General features: G+C 30.6%; 1 protein-coding gene across 1 annotated transcript in view; it reads left to right on the forward strand.

Annotated features, from left to right (window-relative positions):
* LOC148274036 (uncharacterized) overlaps window positions 1-21,062 on the forward strand; it is a 296,176-nt gene that overhangs the window by 64,868 nt on the left and 210,246 nt on the right. Inside the window, exon 2 of the mRNA XM_088237724.1 lies at window positions 20,107-20,126. The gene's annotated coding sequence lies outside the window, so the exon portion shown is untranslated. The remainder of the gene's footprint in view (window positions 1-20,106; window positions 20,127-21,062) is intronic.

Genomic DNA, 21,062 nt, shown 5'->3' on the forward strand with positions numbered 1-21,062 from the left:
TACAGGAATACGTTTGTATAAAGAAAAGCCGGACCGTTTTTCTCCTTAATTGTGAAATATTATATATTTTACAAACTAGAGTACACATATTAGTTCTTAACAAAAAAACCGATATATTTTTAAAAATATTCATTCTTTTAAAAAATGTAGCGATGTTTTCAGTTTTTCTTTGACTTTAATGCAATTCACCATTCTAACAGGTTTTGTTACGTTAGATGAGTTGTCGTCTAGTGGACAGTATCAGACTGTTGATCAGGAAGTCCTAATTTCGAACCCCACTCTAACACAACCTACTGAAAGAAAAGTCCTTAGAACGCAAATGTCTGTTACCCAGATGCTAACACGAAATGCTTAAAAAGTTGGAACAATTTCAGAATATTTTTATACGTTATATCTTTAATCTTCGCAAATTTGACCAAATAACCGAATACCACACGCAACTACTCTGTCTCAGTACTAGGCAGAGAAAAAACATTATGTTTCTATTATTTCTTCACAATATTTTGAATAATCCCACTTCGCCTGTTTATCTGAGAGATCTCTTCCAACCTCTATCACAACATGGACCATCTCTTCGCTCTAGTAAAGAGAGAACCCTGTTAATATCCCTTCACCGCTCTAATTTTCTTATCTCCCTTTTCACAGCAGTAGCGGCTTGATTGTGGAATAATCTACGTACTTATGTTAGAGATGCCCGTTCTTTATTCCAGTACATTTAAATCAAGACTGAAATGTCACTATTTAAATGTTGTTACTTTTTCCTTCTTCTTTCCTTCCCATCACTTCTCCTCTCCTCTTTTCATAGTATGGTGTAATTTTTTAGTTAATTTTTGTTCAAAATTTTTGTTTTAAATTATAAAATTCTGCACAATTACCTAGAATATGTCCATGTACTTGTAATTTTCTCAAACTGAACGGTTTGGGTAGGTAGGAAGAAATTGCTTTAAGGCAATATACCCGCACTAATATGTTTGTACAGTGTATTTATTTATCTAACTTTTTGTACATAATGTTAATTGTACATTGGCGCGTTTTTTCAACTAACCTTTAAAATAAAGGTTTTATTGTTTTAATTCGAGTTATAACATATTCAATAGAAAAAACTGATAAAAAACAAGCTAATGATATTGAAAAATATAAATAAATGTATTTGTACATAAATTACATTAAGTCAATACCATTACTCAATGGAAAAAAGGATAAAAAAAGGAAAAAGGAGAAGAGGAGAGATTAAAGAAGAGAAAGAAGATGTTTCTTCAGACGTAATTTAAACAGAGATACTGTAGTAACATCTTTGATGGTGGATGGGAGATGATTCCACAGTGATGGACACTATATGAGTTAGAGAAGAAAGAGGAATTGTGGATGGGTATTAAGAAGGTGCTTTGAGAATTAGAACGAAAAGGTAAAACATGAACTGATAAGCGTTGAAATTTTTCACGCAGGTATATTGTAGGAGCGTTAGGACTATGAAGTACATTAAACAGAAGTGAGATGGAGTGATAGTCTCTCCGCTGTCTTATTTTGAGCCATTTTAGTTGCCTGCGTTAATCATCTACATGTATATAAAGTGTCAAATAAATAAAAATGCAAGAATACGTCAAAACGATCGATTATTATTAAATTTATTTGCTTTTCGCATCACTACACGCTGAGATTATGCGATATTTTCAATTAACTTCAAAGTACGGTCTAGCGGGTTATATCTTGTGGATAAATCAGTTATGTAATGTTGAAACGCCGATGTCTCCGTCTTATAAAATGACACGGGGTTAAAATTGACACAATCTTAGAAAGGGAAATCAAATCAAGTGAAGGTGAAGACCAAAATATAAATTTGAACGCACGTGGAAGATGGGTGAGAAGGGTTTAACGTGGACAGGATGCCAAAAAAGAAATAAGTTGCAAAAAACCGTGAGCATCTACGTATATGGGAAGCATGTTTTCAAGAGATGTGAAAGATATCTCAAAAGGCATGAAAGGGGATGTGGTTGTTTAATATATACATGAACAACTGTATCAAAGAGATAAAATGTATGGGTATTGGATCAAAAATTGATTTTTTTATCAGTATGCTGTTTGTCGTACGCTGATGATGTAATTCTTTTAGTCAGCTGCAAGAAGGGTTTGCAACAAATAGTCTCTAGAATGTATGCTGTATGCTTGGAGAGCGAATTGGTGATAAACGAAAGTAAATCAAAAGCGATGGTATTTGAAAGGGGTAGTAAGGTTACTAATTACTTTATAAATGTAAACAACGACTGTCTTGAGCAAGTCAACGAATCTGTGCATCTAAGGATTACGTTTTTGAGAGATGGAAGTGTAGGAAAAGATGTTGAAAGGAGAGTGAATGCGGGCAACAAAATAACGGCGTACTAAGCACAGTAATTGTCAATTAAAAAATATCAATGGAAGCTAGACTACCATTACACAATGGAGTTTTAGTCCCAACACTAATGTGTGGAAGGAAAAGGTGGAACTGACAAAGGAAGGATGAAAGCAAAGTGAACGCAGTCAAAATGCGATCTTTCAGTAGAATATATGGGAAATCATATTATCATGAAAGGGTTGCAAATAATAAATTCAGGCGGGAGTGCAAATCTGAGACTGGAATAATTGATAAGATTAAGAAAAGTTCTGTGAGATGTTTTGATTTTGTAGAACGAATGGATGATGAAAGAATGATAAAATAGATATATAAGACGCAATTAAAATGATAAGGTGGACGAAGACGGCCAAGGAAGACGTGGCATGATCAGATTAACCAATATCTTTGTATAGTTGTTAGTGCGCGAGCGGGTCGAAAAATGATTTTTCGATTATCGAATTCAAACAGGGCCCAAAACTTGCAAAAATGCATTTTTACCATATGATGTCGAAGAATTGTTGCCACTGTATTGGTAGGTTTGCCGTATAACATAAAAATGTAAATTATACAAAGTTGCTTTGCCTATCTAACTAGGGTTATTTACTCCGTTCTAAGACAGTCAAAAAAAAAAAAAAACAGTAACCAATATTTAAAAACAATTATAAAGATAGCGGACATAGTAAAAACCATATTAAAAATATATTTTAAAAGTTAGTAAAAACAAGATATTAAAATATTACAACAGAGATGAAGAACATTTGAGGAAATGTAATAAAGAAGTCTAGGCATTTACAGGGCTTATGACCTGTCATTGGCGGGTTTAAGTGGCCATTTTACACACTGTGTAACATTCACCATTCTGCCCATATTTGAACATCTATGTTCCGTCAATTATTTCATCTGTTGATGTTTGTGAAGTTAAAGAGCTGAAACCTTTATTTATGCGGGTGAGATTCATCTGATTGAATTATTGCACCTACATACTAGGCAACGCCTGAAAATGTTACTTTTTCAATTTATATACTTCTTCATGGACCAGTTAGATTTATCAACAATATTTTGAGTTTGTCCAAATTTTTGTAGACAAGGACTGGATTCAACTCCCTGGGGAGCTGTTTATACTTTACCTACTCTTAAATGTTCTTCATCCCTGTTGTAATATGTTAAAAAAGATTATCTACATTATTTTATAGAACAGAGATTAGTAAATTATTTGGTAACTTCAAATCATCATCACTATGACAGCATCATCTACATGGCATGTGATGTTAATGACCTTATCTATTTGAGTGGATTCATTACTTTTTCTTATTCTTAAAAGAGTTTTTTTATGTATATTTATTCTACTTGTGTAAGAAAAGGTTTTAGGCGTATATATTGTTGTTGTATATTTAGTTATAAAGGCGCTAAACTTGATTGTTTCTTTGTGTTCTCAATATGTGTTAGTTTCTAAATGCTAATATTATTTACGTCCCGAATCGAGTTGTTGTAACTCCTGGGAATGTAATCTAACGTATTATTCTTGTAAAATACTTTGTGTTATATGATTTATGAATAAAAAAAAATAAAAAAAATCTCGTTCTTTTGACAGAGTAGTTTATTTTGTGTACACAAGTAAATGAAATCGTTATTAACCCTACGAAATATTAGAACGTTTGCAAATTGTTACAAGTGGTAGGGTAGGTTTTAAGAGATAAATCAATTACTCAATTATTTGAAGTAAGTAGGTTGTATGGAGCAAGCTTTTAGGCAATTATGAAACCGATGTTTTGGAGGTTAACCTAATTACTTACAACCTTTCTACTTAGTTACTTCATTGTAGAAACGGAATTATACTAGAGGAATTCGTTCATTTCGTGAGAAGTATTAAATTATTTTAAACCATTAACGAAACTAATTCTACCAAGTATGAGAAAATTTGTAATTCTGTGTTTCCTAGTAAACCGTTTGTTATACGTAACTCAATTAATAAACAAATCTTCCATCTGAAATTTAATTAACTCAACGGATAAATAATAAGCGGGTAATGTTTATTTCAATACTCTGGACTAATAACACCGGGTAACCAAAAGGATTTTTTTTCTAGGAAAGAAAAACATGTTTTATTATTTTTTTCTTTTATTTAGAAAACACACAGTACAGTTACAAAGTTTAATATTTTACACAGTTAGAAAAAATATCTATAGAATAACAGAATAACGTGTTATTCCTTTTTTTATTTAAAATGTTATTTCTATTTTATTTTATTTTTACATCTGAGCATGTTTTTCATTCTTTATTTCAATTCTTAACTTTTAATTACTCTTCCAAATTTTCTTCATTTTTAATATGAGTCCCATTTGTAAATACTCACTACAAACTACAAACTTTAAAATATATATTTTTTTAGTTAAATTTAAATTTTTAATAAACTTTCATTTATGTTTTTTTTTCCGTCTCTTTTTCAAACTTTCATAATTAACCTTTCATATAATTCTAGACTTAACTCTAATGGACCGGTGAAGTTTCCATATTACAAAGCAATTATATGTTAGGTTAATTATGAAAGAATAAAAAAGAGAAGGAAAAAAAAACATTAATGAAAGTTTATTAAAAATTAAAATTTAAGTAAAAAAAAAGATATATTAAAGTTTGTAGTTTGTAGTGAGTGGAAATGGAAATAATATTAAAAATGAAGAAAATTTGTAAGTGTAATGAAAATTTAAGAATTGAAATAAAGAATGAAAAACATACTCAGATGTAAAAATAAAATAAAATATTAATAACATTAAAAAAAAAAAAAGGAAAAACATGTTATTCTGTTATTCTATGGATATTTTTTCTCCTGAATATGATATCGGGTTTTCCCCATCACCCAAAGTTTCCAAGACTAGTATTTATAACATTATTTCATCCCTCGTATATGTAAAATATTAAAAAAAAAAATTAATAGCTAGTTTAATTGATATTCCATATAATAGGTACAGAAGAGAACTAACAAGAATAACAGAGAATAGAAATTTTTCATTTTTTTGCTCTTTATTTCTCTTCATCAAATCAAATACAACTTTACACTCCTACTTTCCTTCATTCATCCTACATCACCCTTCATCACTTTCCTTCCTATCGTTTGCTTGGTTTTTCCCCATTTCTTTTATTTTAATTTATATTAACATGGTTTCAATCACTTAGAATCTTATTTTTTGGAAAGTTCAATTTCTATTACAATAAAGAAAATACATGTTTTTGACAGACAGGCCTTTCTGTTTATACAAAAAAAAAGTTTTTAACTATAAAATTTAACCTGTTCATCTGTTTGATAATCAAGAGGTAGAAATAGAAAGAAGGCGAGGTTTAGCATGGGCCGCCTTTGGTAAGCTCTCATATATCCTAAAATCTCCGAAGTATTCACATTACTTAAAGAAGAAACTTTTTGATGCTTGTGTTCTCCCTGTACTGACATATGGCTGTGAAACTTTTGTGTTCACGAAAATTTTTTTACACAAATTATCAGTGACACAGAGAGCCATGGAAAGGAGAATGCTGGGTATTTCGTTGAGAGACAGAAAAACCAATACATGTATTAGAGCAAGAACAAAGATCACCGATGTGGTCCATAGGGCTGCCAACCAGAAATGGAGCTGGGCTGGTCCTATAGCCAGAATCACAGACTCTAGATGGACCAAAAAAGTCCTGGGATGGCGACCCAGAACGGGTAAAAGAAGTGTCGGCAGGCCTCAGACAAGGTGGTCTGATGACATAAGACGAGTTGCAGGAAGTGGTTAGATGCGGTTGGCTCAGGATAGGGAAATATGGAGACTAAAGGGGGAGGCCTGTGTTCAACATTGGACGAGAGACGGCTGATGATGATGAGGATGATGATCTGTTTGTATTCTTAAATAATGAAAAAAAAAAATGCTCGACATTTTAATACTTTCTCCGTTCTTAACTGCACGATATTCTAACATTCTGGCTTGACTAAAAACTGTTCGTTACATTTTTTAATGTTTGCCAACTGCATTCTCCAATGGATTCAATAGTTCCTTAAACTTTTCTTCCTTAATCCTTAAATCCGTAAAGTTCCTTAATCATTTCCTAACCTCAACGTACCTAAGGTTACTCTAGAGTTATTTCAGGTAAGTGACACAGTGACACGAGGGAGTTTTTTTTACAAAGTATGTTGTATGTTAAATAACAACCGACATAATTTATAACAAATTAAACAAAGGCATACATTTTTCTTGCCTACGTAATTATCATATAAATTATAATCTTTGTTTTAAAAACCGATAAAAATTTAATCTATTCTTGGGTAACTAAAATATTTTAAGAATTGGATTTTGAATTTTTATTATTTCTAGGATATTTCGTGATAGGTTAAAGTAATTAATAACTGTGTCAGCCAATTTGAGGTAATTTGTAATATTTTTACATCATAAAACAAGTGAAGAATAGAAGCTATAAATGAAAAATTAACCCTTTGCTCCCTAACGATACAAATTTGTCTTGGTGTAAAATAACTTACTTTATATATATTTTAGTACATTACAAAAATGCTTAGACTTCCGTATTCCCTTCTCAAAAATGTTTTCTCTCTGTTGAAATAAATTTGAATAAAAATAATTCCTTAGGGAGGAAATCCAGCCAGTCTGCAAGCATTGGACATACTCAAACATTGTTGAATTAACTACCTGGTAAAAGAAGAAGTATAAAAATTGGAAAATTGTTTTCACGCGTTGCCTAGTAGGTAATTTGGTTCAGCCGGATAAACCTCACTCGCATAATAAAGGTTTCAGCTTCTTTACTTCACAAAAGTCAACAGATGAAATAGTTGCGGAAATGTGGATGTTGAAACATGGGCAGAATGGCGAATGTGTCACAGTGTGTAAAGTGGCCACTTAAACTAATCAATGACAGGTCATAAGTCCTAGACGTCTTAACACACTTCTGAATAATATTTTCTCTCTCTGTTGAAATAAATTTAAATATGAATATCTCCCTAGGGAGAAAATCCAGCCAGTCTGCAAGCATATGAACATACTCAAATATTGTTCAGTTTCTGATAGTTTAATATGTTTTTAAAAGCTCCCCCTCATCCAATTATTCCATAGGTAAGCGATGGCTGTATAAGTAATACACATTGCAACCCAGTGTCCGAATGCCCTTTGGCCTAGATTGTAAATTGTATGTACGAGTATACCATAAGAATATATTCTAGATTCTGCTTCTGCCCTAATAGGTGTTCAGACCCGGGGCCAAATAAATGCGCCACTAAATCTATCGCCGACTCAAAAACAAGTAGAACTTCCAAACTTCGTTATTAAACCGCCGAAAGAAGTTTACCTCCGCCCGCTTTGAATACAGAAGCGAATAACGGAGTTTGCCTACTTTCAAAAGATTTATACAAATTCCGTGTAGCCTACTTGACAGAAGTATTAAACCTAGTTTATAGAATATTCCTTACGGAAGGTGAGCTACAGTTATTTGGAAACTTTACATAACCGAGTTATTAATAAAGGTAGTTATTACCCAATAAAAGTTATTTTAACAATGACAAATCATTTTTGAAATTAGAGAATCTCTAAATGTAGACTTTGGGTGTGAAGTTCCTACCCAAGTTGAAGATTGACACTCGGTGGTAGTGTGTTTCAAATGTAGTGTTGATCGGCAATTCATTTGTAAACCAAATGACGTTACATGACGATAAGGTGATTAGTCTTACGCTTCAGGTGCCAGTCCAGAAACAATGCAATATTGCAGTAGTAAACAACATTTTAATTAATATTTCACGTCCACCCCTTTAGAAATCGAACCCAGAACTTCAAGAATGGTAGGCGAATGCGCCAACAACAATACAACGAGGTGGACTTATCCCCCATCGGTTTCCTTGTTCAAGATTTTTATCTAAGAGCAGCCATCGAGTCGAAAAAATACAGTGAGTATTCTCAATACTCCTGACTGATCTTTATTTCGTGAATGCGAAATTACAAAAGTTGCTCTCGTAATTGGGATATTTTTTTGTTTTTTTCAGAAAGAAAGTTGAACTAAAAAAAAAACTTACAATATATAACATTTATTCATCAAAATCATCAGTACAAACAGCAAACCAATGAAGAATTGGTCGATGATAACTAAAATATGAAACGTAGGACGTAACCCATCGGAATAAGTTGACATAAAAACGTTCAGTTTATTGTTGTGTTTACTAGTCCAATTAGGGAAGTTTTTACAAGTTGTAGATCGGATACTCGATCACTTAAATTGACCGACCCGTTCCGGAGATACAACTGAACTGAGCCCGCGCCGTGCCCACACAAGCCCAAATTTAGGTCCCCACGCGTGGCGCTGTGGCGTCACCTTGCAACCCTCTCTTCCCTTGCAATTTTTTCGGTAGTTGACAAAACAGTCTATCCAGATATCACAGTTTTTCCACACAAAGCCCTCGTAAGTACACAAATATTGGTCGCGGCGAAACCTAACGTGACATCGAGAACGAAGCATACGATGTTCATTCACATCAAAAACTCATCTAATACTTAAACCGTATTCTACATCCGCCCGGACACTGAAAAAAGGTAAACAGATTTAATATCAGAAGGGGATTTTATTTGTAAATAAATATCATTATTACCGACGTAAATTATCCGTGCAATAATAAAGGCAATCTTAATTCACGTGTAATAAAATAATGAATCTCTAGAACCTTCCTGAATACCGGAGAAATATTATCATTTTAATAATATCTAAGATGAAATATTTCTGTTCGCATTCATTGAATTTAGATAAATGAGTAAGAGGGTTTCTTCCAGGGGCAAATCGTCAAAATAAGCAATTATGCGCAGCTGATCATTATATTTGACTTTCGATGATAATGTTTTAAAACAAATGTGTTTACAGGAAAATAATTGTTATTTATTAAAAATCACCAACACTGTTTATATCTTCCTAAAAAAAATCTATGAAGCGCACCCACCGCTCAGCTCGTTCTCAGTAAACGATGAAATTAGCCGATTACCTCAACTTATTTCTCTATACAAAAAAGTACACTTTATTTTACATATTTAACCCAAGTTGGCTTTTTTAGTACACTAGCTTGCAGATTACAAAAAATATTTGAAGAAGATGAAGATTTGGAAACTAGTATTTCGAACATTCTTTCCGAAGGACTAGTTTTCTTTGATAGGATATCGTTGACATATTATGTATCACATAGGACATGTGGCGTTTGCAGTGGCCGTTTTTGCCATAATTCATTTTTAAAAAAATTGGCCAGTGCTCCGTGTTGAAAGTTACTGTTGAATGTCATTGTGGTATTCGTTAACAAACTTTTGTACAATTATTGTATTATTATTGTAAAATAAAGCTACGTTTATCGTGTGGTTAATAATCATTGTTGTTTGAGTTGATTTTCGCAGAACCAAAGAAAAAAATGGTCTATATTTGAAGCATTAACTTTTTGGTTATTCATTATAATAAAATAAATAAAACAATTTTCTTTTTAACCCCTAATTTTTCAACAAAGTTGTTTTATTTATTTTATTAAAAAAATGGTCATATAGATTTATATTGCTAAAATATTATGTACTTACATGTAGGCACAAATTAATGAAAATTTTTTGTAGATTACTTATAAAATAAACCACAACTCGCCACTGTTTCGCCACATAAAAAAATTGAAATAATGAAACGGAAAAATTAAACCCGACTGTGAGGTAAGAATTTGACAGTAGAGTCGTTAAAAGTTGTGAAAAATTATTGTAGATGTGATGAATGTTTATTTGCGAATTTAAATTATCGTGATTATTAAATTGCTGTCTTGTGTTATATTATATTTTTATGTATTTATTTATACATATTTTTTGAAAATACTATACCTATAAATCGAAACATTTCAATAAAACCTATAACCCATCAAACATTGGTAAATTATGCACTTTACTGTATATAGGTATTAACGTATCATAACAGAGATTAATAAAACATATTACAACAGAGATGAAGAACATTTAAGAGAAGGCAAAATAGAAGTCTAGGCATCTACAGGGCTAATGACCTGTCATTGGCAGGTTTCTACAAATTATGCACTTTACTGTTTATATGTATTAACATATGACAGAGATGAATAAAACATATTACGACAGAGATAAAGAACATTTAAGAGAATGCAATATAGAAATCTAGGCATCTACAGGGCTTATGACCGGTCATTGGCTGGTTTAAGTGGCCACTTTACACACTGTGTAACATCCACAATTCTTCTCACACTTTAACCTCAATACTCCTTCAATTCTTTCATTTGTTGTAATATGTTAATGTTAACAGCTCCCCAGGGAGTTGAATCCAGTCCTTGTCTACGAAAATTTGGACAATCTCAAATATTGTTGAGAGACGAATAACAGTTTGGATAAGGGAATGTAGAAGTTTAGGCACTTACAGGGCTTATGACCCGTCACTTTATACACTGTGTAACATTTACCATTCTGACTATATTTGAACATCTTTATTCCTTTATTTTTCCATCAGTTATTGTTTGTGAAGTTAAAGAGCTGAAACCTTTATCAAAACATAGGTATGTTTGAACATTCACAATTCTTCTAAATGAATTTTTGTTCCTTACTATTTCCTCAATTCCAACAAATAAATATTGTAAAAAAATACTTTGAGAGCGGAAAATACGTTCATAGAGGAAAAAACGGAAAAAATATACATGTTTAAATGGAGGTTGAATAGAATAGTGAATGTAACAGAGTTTTGAACCCTTTCGGGCCTCAGAGAGGTATCTAAGATTCCGGCAGCACACTTTTTCAATAAGTTTTTCGTTGATCATCACATTTATTTATTTTTTGCATAAAAATCAACTAGCAGTTAAGATGAACTAGCAGACCGCTGTAAAAAAAAACTTAAAAAGGCGCCGGGCTTTATTACCTCAGATGGAAGAAAATTGACGTAAACCAGCATTTAACCAGAAGAAATAGTTTCATTTTTTATTTATTGGGGATATAAACAGTAATACATGTAACAAAAATACAACAAATAAAATATACAGAGAATAAAACCAATGACAGATATCCACAGAAATACTTTAAATACACGTACAATACATACAAGTGTGTTTGTGTGAGTGTAAGTGAGTGAGAAGGTGGGTGTTATATTGGAATGAGGGTGGACATGTGTGTAAATATTGCACAAGTGTCAAGAGTCAAAAATATAAATATATTTAAAATATTAAGAATTAGTGATAAAATAAAATAAAATAAAATAAAATAAGATAAAATAAGACTTTATTATTGAAACTAAGTATAAGACAAAAATTATGTTTTAAGAGGCGCATTTTAAATGTTATTTTTTTACAATCAAATGGATCAATAAGGGAAAAGTTCAAATTATATTCACTAACAAAACGTATAAGTGGAGAATTCTGGGCATAGTTCGTGCGAACTGCTGGCACATGAAATAGAGAGCTCGACGTGTGACGGGTGCGGTAGCCGGGGACATTTAATGATAACTCCGACAAAAGAGCCGGACTATCAAGGCGTCCACTAAGTATGTCATGAAGCACCCCCATGTCCAACAGTAGACGGCGATCTTCTTAAGTAAGCAAGTGGTGTTTTTTGCAGGAAGACATATAATTGAGATCGGTATACCTGCATCTCCAGTTAAGATGTCTAAGAAATTTCTATTGAATTTTCTCGAACTTTTCTTTATGTGTGAAATATTGTGGAGACCAAACAGAAGAGGCATACTCGAGCAAACTGCGAACATGAGCAAAGTAGACCATTTTAATACACGCGATATCTTTAAATACTTGACATGTGCAAAGTACAAAACCAAGGTTTCTATGTGCACGGGTCAGTATGTCATCGAAGTGATTCTCATATGTAAGTTTGCTATCAAGAATAACACCCAGATCGCGTACGGTATCAACTCTCTGAACAGGTTGGTTTTCTAATATATAATGATATGGGATGGAATGTCGACCCCGCGAAAAAGAAAAAAGCAAACACTTTGATACATTGACGTTAATTCGATTTTTCAAATAGTATTCTGTTAAATTGTTTAGATCATCTTGAAGTTAAGACAGTCAAGGGGATTCTTAACTTCGAAGTTTATTTTTTTATCATCTGCGTACATCAAAAACCTTGCGTTCATAAATACAACATAAATATCATAGAGATACGCGTTGTAAAACAATGGTCCCAAATGAGATCCCTGGGGTACTCCGGAGGAAATTTTAATTAAAATTATTTATTGACAATTCTTGATGGAATTCCATTGTAATGATGTAATAACTTATATTTACATATAAGTTATTGATTTAAAAAATACTTGGTACACTTCCACTTATTTATTTTGACCAATTAGCGCTTTCACCCTCAAATGGGCATCTTCAGACTGGTGAATATTATACAGTGTATGGATAATTTATACAAAACTAAATATTATCTTAAGTGTAGGTACATTTAAAAATAAGTTGAAAAAAAATACAATACGCAATATTGCAATGGAACAGAGTGAGACAAATGATCGAAACACGTGTTGGCGGTGTACTTTAAGAGGATATTTTATGTTTTGAAAAATATTTATTGTTTTATTACAATGTACAGGGTCTAACTAAGGGGGCTAATAAGGGTGAGTTTTTCAATTCTATCTGCTGATTTATTAAAATTCTATCGCTATTATTTTTTATCCTATTTATTTCTAAAATTTCTAATCTATCTAACTTTTGACCTTTATGTCCTACATGTAAAATTTTTATGTTTTTTTCCTTTATAAAAAGTATGTTTAAATTCATTTAAATGTGATGCATAGTTTGATAAGTCGTTATTTAATCTATGTGAAGCTAAATGTTCTTTCACTCTATATTTAATAGTTCTCCCGCCGACAAGTACATGTTAGTTCGTATATTCAGCTATTTTCAAATTTGTCGACCTGGTTTTTACTATTAATTTATATTTGGCCCAAAGATTTTTTATTATAAAATGAAACTTAAAAATTATTTTTTTGTAAAACTTGTTTTATTTTATTGCTGGTATTTCCGATATAGTTTAATTGGTCAAAATAAATAAGTGGAAGTGTAACAATTATTTTTTAAATTAATAACTTACATGTAAATACAAGTTATTACATCATCAGAAGAAATAAAATCATTTTAAAGGCTGCAAAAGAGTTCAAAAGACAATAAACCTTTAGTTTTTTTATAGGTGAGAGACGCGAAGTTTTTTTTAAGAAATGACGATATCTCCAAGCCAATATATACATACAGCATATCTTAATTACACATTCATTTACACATAACATACACTTTTTCACGTGGTGGATTTATAAGTCATGTCCTATAAGAGGTTTTGCGAAGCTTCCTAATACTATCACTTTTATAGACAGACTTAAAACAACTTATGTTTTATCAGAATGCTCGCGGTCTCCACTCTAAAATACATAAATTCTTCATACCTAATGTTCTAGCCAATGATTTTAATATTATCTGCATAACAGAGACTTGACTGTTAGATAGTATAAATGATGAAGAATTTATCGACTCTTACTACAATATTTACAGGAAACATAGAGACACAACTAAGTTTGGTAAGTGTACTGATGGAGAGGTTATGACAGCAATTAAAGAACACTACAATGAATCAATACAAAACTTGTTGAAAACCGATGTCGAAGATATTTGGCTAACTTCAATGCCACCTTAACTCGATAAGTCTCGCTTTAAACAGTTATATGGACGATTCGCCCTTTACATAAAGTAATATTATTTAGTAAATATTTGTATACAACCACTTTCCGACGTAAGTGGTTATATACAAATATTGACTTACATTAGCTAAAATGTTTGACCACAGAGTTATTGCTTTAAATATAAATAATATTAACATTTTAATTTAAAATGCGTTTTTAAATATAATAATATTTTGAGTGATGTTTTAATGGGACCAGAAAGGTTTCAATAAGATTTGAATGACGGTTGTGGACGACTAAATAAACATAAATTTTTTTTTGCAAGTTTTTTATGCATTTTCGATGAACAAAACAAATTTGAAATTTCCAAAAACATCAATAATTGCGAGTTATATTTATATCTAAAGGCGACTCGCGAAATGCTTTCTTCTTGCCGCGATTCCGGGTGAATGAGTTCAAGTTTTTTTTCTTAGCGCCGTTTTGTTGGTGAGATCTTCTTTTATTGAATGAACCCAAATTCTATAAAATACTGTCAAAATTAGAACAATAACGGCCAAGAAATCAAAAACTTCGAAAAAATCCAGTTATTTGTTGTTAAAACGGTATTCAAAAATTATTTTTTATACGCAGACATTGGTTTGAATTATGCAATACATTTTTATCTTCAATTTTAAACAATCAAGTCGACATTTTTAGCCACTTTTGAGTCATCGCGGCAAAACTAGTCGAAAATAATGTTTTAAGAAAAACGCAGTCAAAGTTTTGGAACAGGATTACGGCACTCTGCCGGCCTTATATTTTTGGCTCTCCTAAATATCCCTCCTCAATTTTGCAAATACCGAAGTTTCTTTTGCACCACAATGTTATTCAATTATTTTAATCGATTACGTAAAAAACAACTATAGTTTTTTTTTATATTTCAAACCTTTCTCGTCCCCTTAAGACTACAGTAAAACTTAATAAATGGTTTCATAAAAATGTGCATGTCAACACAGTGTATCAAGTGATTAACCAAATCTATAAAAAAATGTTAATGTCTAGACTTCTTTTTTTTACTTCTTAAAAATGTTTTTTTTTGTTTTGAAGTCGATAAATCAATAATAAAATGTCTTTGCAAGTAATTTTTGTAACATAAATACTCGTACAATAATTATAACTTTTACCCAATTTACGTGAATAAATTAAAACATTCATCAGAATTCAATGTTCGAACATTGCGAAAGTAAATAATTCGAACATAAATTATGTAACATCTCTATTCGAGCGTGGTTTGTTAACTGAGGCAAAAAATCAACGTGGTCAAAAATATCGGATAACACGGTCGAATTTTTTTTTTTTAAGAAAGAGTTTTTTGGAATGAACGTCTTGCAAAAGACTTTGAATATAGGGGTAAGACCGGCAAAATAATATTTATATGTTCTCGGGTATTTAAATTTAATAATATTCCTGGAATTTCAGGCAACAGTCATAATAAAAAAACGAAACACAAAAACTCTACTCGCATATAAATTTATGGTCCGCGAATATGTCGTCTGGAAAATTTGCCGCGAAACAACTTGATATTTTTGCCTCGTTTTTAAGGGTCCGCCATTTTTCCCGCCATAATCGGATTTCTGAGAGAAGAAGGATGTTTTTGAACAATATAAAAATATAATTTGGCGCATTAGGGGTAAGTTTCTTAAAGGCGCAATAGGGTTTCAAAGAATCTGAGTATATTCTGTTTTGGAGGACTGAATAAATTGTTTTCTTACTTATTTTGTTATTTTTTACATCTGTTGGCAATGCTAAATAGTTAAGAAATCTGTTTTAATTTTTATATTTTTTGATAAAATAGTTCTGAATCACCCAGACATTAGTTCGGATTGAATTATGAATTTGTTTTGATGGATATTTAAACAGAGATAGAAAACAAAATGTAAGTTACAGGAATATAAACTGGCTCCCGATTACAATGGAAAGTTAGTAGAGTAAAACTAATATTAAAATGATCCAGGGTCTACAGTACTCTATATTTAAGCGAATTATACCTGCAGAGATTTATGAATAAAGAAGTAATAATGATCTTCCGTACAAAACAATCAAAACTCTGCCTGTTCGAGGACTACTGTGACTTTGAATAATTTTGGAACAATTAAATAGTAATACATTCAAGTTACCTCTCAAACATAACCATAATACACGCTTTACGTCTAATGATGGCTTGGTAGTACCAAAAGAATGTAATAAGTATGGAAATAGAACTCTCAAATATTTAGTACCTAGAATTTTCAATTTATTACCAAAAGAACTTAAATTTAACTCACATTGTAACAAGAGCAAAATAAGAAAGTGGCTACTCGATCAAGAGTTTATATATGAATAGTAGCTTAGGTGTAAATATTTTAATTTTCCATATATTTTCTTGTATTTAAAAAATACTTTTATATATTATTATTTGTATAAACATGTTTATTCTGATCTTTCCGGCTGTTAATTTTTGTCTGATATTCATTGTTTTTATAAATGTAAATAATATTATTAAGTTAGTATAAATATAATCTTCACCGACAAGCTACAAAAAGTGGCTTGGTGGGATTTTAGTTTTAGTAAAAATATAATAGGTGAATTTTTTTTTGTTAAATTGTAAAAATGTATAATTATACTTTTAAAAAATAAAAATTAAAAAAAAAAAGTAAACTTCTGTAAACTAAAATAAAAATACATGTAAGAAAAAATGTATATTTGTACGAAAATTTAAATGTATCTTGAAAACAAGTGCCGTGGCGCAGTTGGTTAGAAGACCAACTGTGAAACTGTTATCGTGGGTTAGATTCCCGCCAGTTGCAAGAAAAAAATCTAAAAAATAATTTTCTCAATTAGATGTAGTGGTGAATTTTTAAAATTACCTTCCATATATATATTCTTACCTGCTGACTAGCCAAAAAAATCAAGCATGGCGAGTTCGTCCTTTTAAAAAATGTGAGAAATCCAGGATTCTTGTTCTATTCCAAACACATCATTGTTTTCCCCATCAGCCCGGACATGAACTGAATAGTCAGAACAACAAAATTGTTTTCTGGGTAATTTGTTTTATAAAATAGGTATAGCCTGAAATGTAATTCGAAACAAATAACATTTACTTCTATGTAAAATCCTCACACAAATTCGATGAATTTTGTAAAAGGTTTGAAATGGGTTGAAAGCTTTATTGTGTAGTTTATTTGGTCGTACTGATTCGTTTTTTATTTGAAATATTTATTTTTTATTTCATTAATTTTTCAGGCCCGTAAGGTTTTTATTCATAAAAGTAATATAAAAGATAAGTATGTAAACAATATAAAATTTTAAATCAAGTATAAAGAAATAAAAGACACCACAGTCTTGAGAAATGTATTTGGTATAGAAAAATATAAAGAAGCTGTGAAAAAAAGAAAATCTGGAAAAAGACATTAAAAAATATAAAAAAATGATCAAAAAATCAAATTCAAACATACATATGTATTTTTCTTTATTGAAAAAAAATTGGTGATTAAATATGTTATACAATTACAAATGCTTTGAACATACACAATTAATAATAACGTTTCTACCTCTCTAATAGAGTAAATAAACATACAGAACGACGACATAATATTAGTCAAAAATGCTGACATACACAAATATAACACCAGACAACAACAACACTATCATATTGAAAAAGCAAAGACAAACACAGGACAGTCAAAAATACTATATAATGGACTTAAACACTACAACGACTTACCTTACTAATTGAAAACTTTTACTGAAGACAAATTTAAAATCAACCTGAAAAAGCACATGATGACTAAACTAACTAGACTAGACGAGACATAAAATGACTAGAAAATATTAAATTTCTAATGTAACCCTAACGGGTTTTTTAAAATTGTAAATAAATATATAAAATAAAAAAATAACTCGTGTTTAGAGAGGGAGTTTGCATACATGCATTAAATTTTATTTACATTTCATTTTTACTATCTAAAACAGATTCCTTAAAATAAGATATTATATTCTAAAAATCTGGCCTTTCTAAAAGGTTAGTCTCACGTGTTTTTTTATTTATTGAGATTTGAATCTTGAAATATTTTATATTGATTTGAAGATTTCTGGAAGATCATTAAAGTTTTTTTTTCCAAACATATGAATAATGATTTAAGGCTGAAGTTAAAGAAAGGAACGCAAAAAAATACTGTAAAAGTCCAAAGCAGCTAGGTACATTATATTGAAATACAATATAAACAGAGTATATTATTTTATTTTATGTTATTAATTTTTCATTCATTTGACTTTTACATAAAATTTATACAAAATGAGTATCTAAACAACATAAAATTAAAAGTTTACAGTTAAGATACACAATTTTTTTTTCTTGTTAGAGACATTCTATGTTTATATTTATTTTGCAGTCAGTAACCTCACTTCCCCTTTCAAATACCATCACTTTTGACTAACTTTCGTTCATCGCCAATTGGCTCTCAAGGCATACATCATACATTCTTGAGACTATTTTTTGCAAATCCTCGTTGCTGCTTGCTAACAGAACTGCATCATCAGCATACAACAAGAAGCTTACTGAAAAGTTATCAATTTTTGCTCCAATACCCATACATTCTATATCTTTCATACAGTTGTCCAGGTAGGTAAATATTAAACAACCATGGTGACATTACACATCCCTGTTACACCCCTTTTGAGATCGCAAACTAAGATATAGATCACATATATAATATAAAAAGTTCGATAAAAGAAAAGAAAATTTACGTACATGTTATTTTAAAAAATACAGTTTTTAAAATTTGAAAAAAATAAGCCCGTAATATCAAAATAAAATATAACAAAGTCAGGGAGGCGGAGCTCTTAACGATTACGAGACATAGTAGATAAATTAGTTATTCATAGCAAATATTTTATTCGCGATCGCGGTGAGAATATAAAAGCACATGGACTCACGATCAGATCAGTTGTTATTTTAGGGCCAAGACAATATTGGTACCTACGGTAGGCAAATGCAACATCTTAACCAGGGCTCAGTAGGTAGCAAATAAATTCGAACGCTTAATCCTAGTAAATGTGTTATGTATACATGTGTGTACACATAAAGTAAATGTGGCGTAACCATTGAGTCATTTACAACTCGTTAAAAAGGCTCTTAAAATATAATATTTGGGTAAATCATAAGAGAGCAAATATTATTTTTTTCCAAAATAAAATAAAATAATATGTTAAATTAAAAAAGTAGGTCGATTAATTTTTGTTTGCATTCTACTGTTTGCATATTCAAAAAAACGTTTAAGTTTTTATAATTTAAATATTCAATTAGTGTAGTTAGTTTAAAATTGAATTTAAAAAAAAAATGAAAAAAAATATGCTTAACTCTTTCGATGTTCTTAACATGAACCCTGTTATACGGTAACCATACAACTGGATTATATTCGAGTTGACTTGAGCACTAGGGGCAATACACAATGTTTTCATTATTTTTATTCGACATCCTCAATCGTCCGCAGGAAAAATCCCAAGGTTCTCATGCTCTTGTTTGTTTATAAACAATATAAAAAATATCATAATGGATCTTATGATTTAAAAAATATTTTTTAAAGTTTTTATCCAGATAACTTTAACTTTCTATGGGGTAATTCTTTCAAAGTGCGTAATTATGAAACAAAATGTTTACTTGAATCTAAATACTGCGATTCATCTTTCCTAGACAAAAATCGTCAAACATCGACAAAAAAATGTTACACAAAGGTACTTTTTACTTCATAATAGTCCTTCCTTTTTCACACCTAATGATGCATAGACCACTGCTCGCAGCGTATCTTGATCATTTTTGTTAAATGAAGGTAAGATGATCAGTCTTACGCTTTAGGTACCAGTCCAGGGACTATGAATTAATATTCTAGTGTGAAAACACCCTTTTAAATAAATATTTCATATCAACCATGTCGAGAATCGAACCCGAGACCTCTTGCGTGATAGGCAAACGCTCTTACCATTACACCGCGAGACCGATGCTAAATATATAAATCAAAATAAAACATGTTTTTAATGTACATTTTATTTTTTTGCAGATTGGATTGTTCTCGGCCAGGTAAGAGTTTTTATCATAAAAATTGTTTAATTTATAAAAAAGTATTAAAACATCTTTATTTCAAAGTACTTTTTTTTTTTTTTAACTTTTCGTTTGATTTATTCCTTTTATAGGCCACCATTTTAATATTCCGATTTTCCCGGGGAAATCTATTCATCAATTTATCAATTCAATTTCAGAAATAATGATTCAGTATGTGAAGCAACATTCATCTTTTTAACTGAAATTCGTATGAATGTAATGGAAATTGAACATTAATTCTAAAGCTTTTAGAGCTCTGACTTCAATTTATTCAATTTAATTTGGTTCAGGAGATTAAACAACTTGACACCAATTAACCTCAGTAAAAAGAAAAAAAACTTGTTACTAAGGAGGGCCGATATTTATTTTTTTGATTTTTAAATAACACGTGTAGTGAAAAAAAGTTGGAAAAACATATTGAGGAAGAAAATGTAAAAATGTATGCATTTTTATGACTTTTGGTTGGTTTCAGCGATTTATTTACACCCTGTAACGTCTATTCTGCCTGCATTTGAACATAAATATTTCTTAAATTATTTTATACATAAATATCTGAAACGTTTATTGACTTAGTTATACTCCATCTAAAATTCATGTCTAAATCAAACCTTGATAAAGAAATTTGTGGGGTTACGAAACCGATCGGTAATAAAATAAATATTAAGTGGTAAAAAAAATAAAGTGCTTTAATTTTAAAAATAATAAATAACTAAAATGCTTCACATGTATTTAAAGAATATATTACACTAGTAAAAATAGTAATAATTAATTTATTTGTCTGATTTTTATTGCCCTATTTTTGTGAAAAATCAGCTGAAAAGCGCTTTACAGTTGTATACTTAAACTTACATTCTAACTAAACGAAAGTGACGTATTATATTTTCTAATTTAAAATTGAGGGTATACTGAAATAAG

Source organism: Micrasema longulum, unplaced genomic scaffold (assembly GCF_059751315.1).
Source record: "Micrasema longulum isolate JH-2025_06_02 unplaced genomic scaffold, ASM5975131v1 h1tg001775l, whole genome shotgun sequence".
Lineage (NCBI taxonomy): Eukaryota > Metazoa > Arthropoda > Insecta > Trichoptera > Brachycentridae > Micrasema > Micrasema longulum.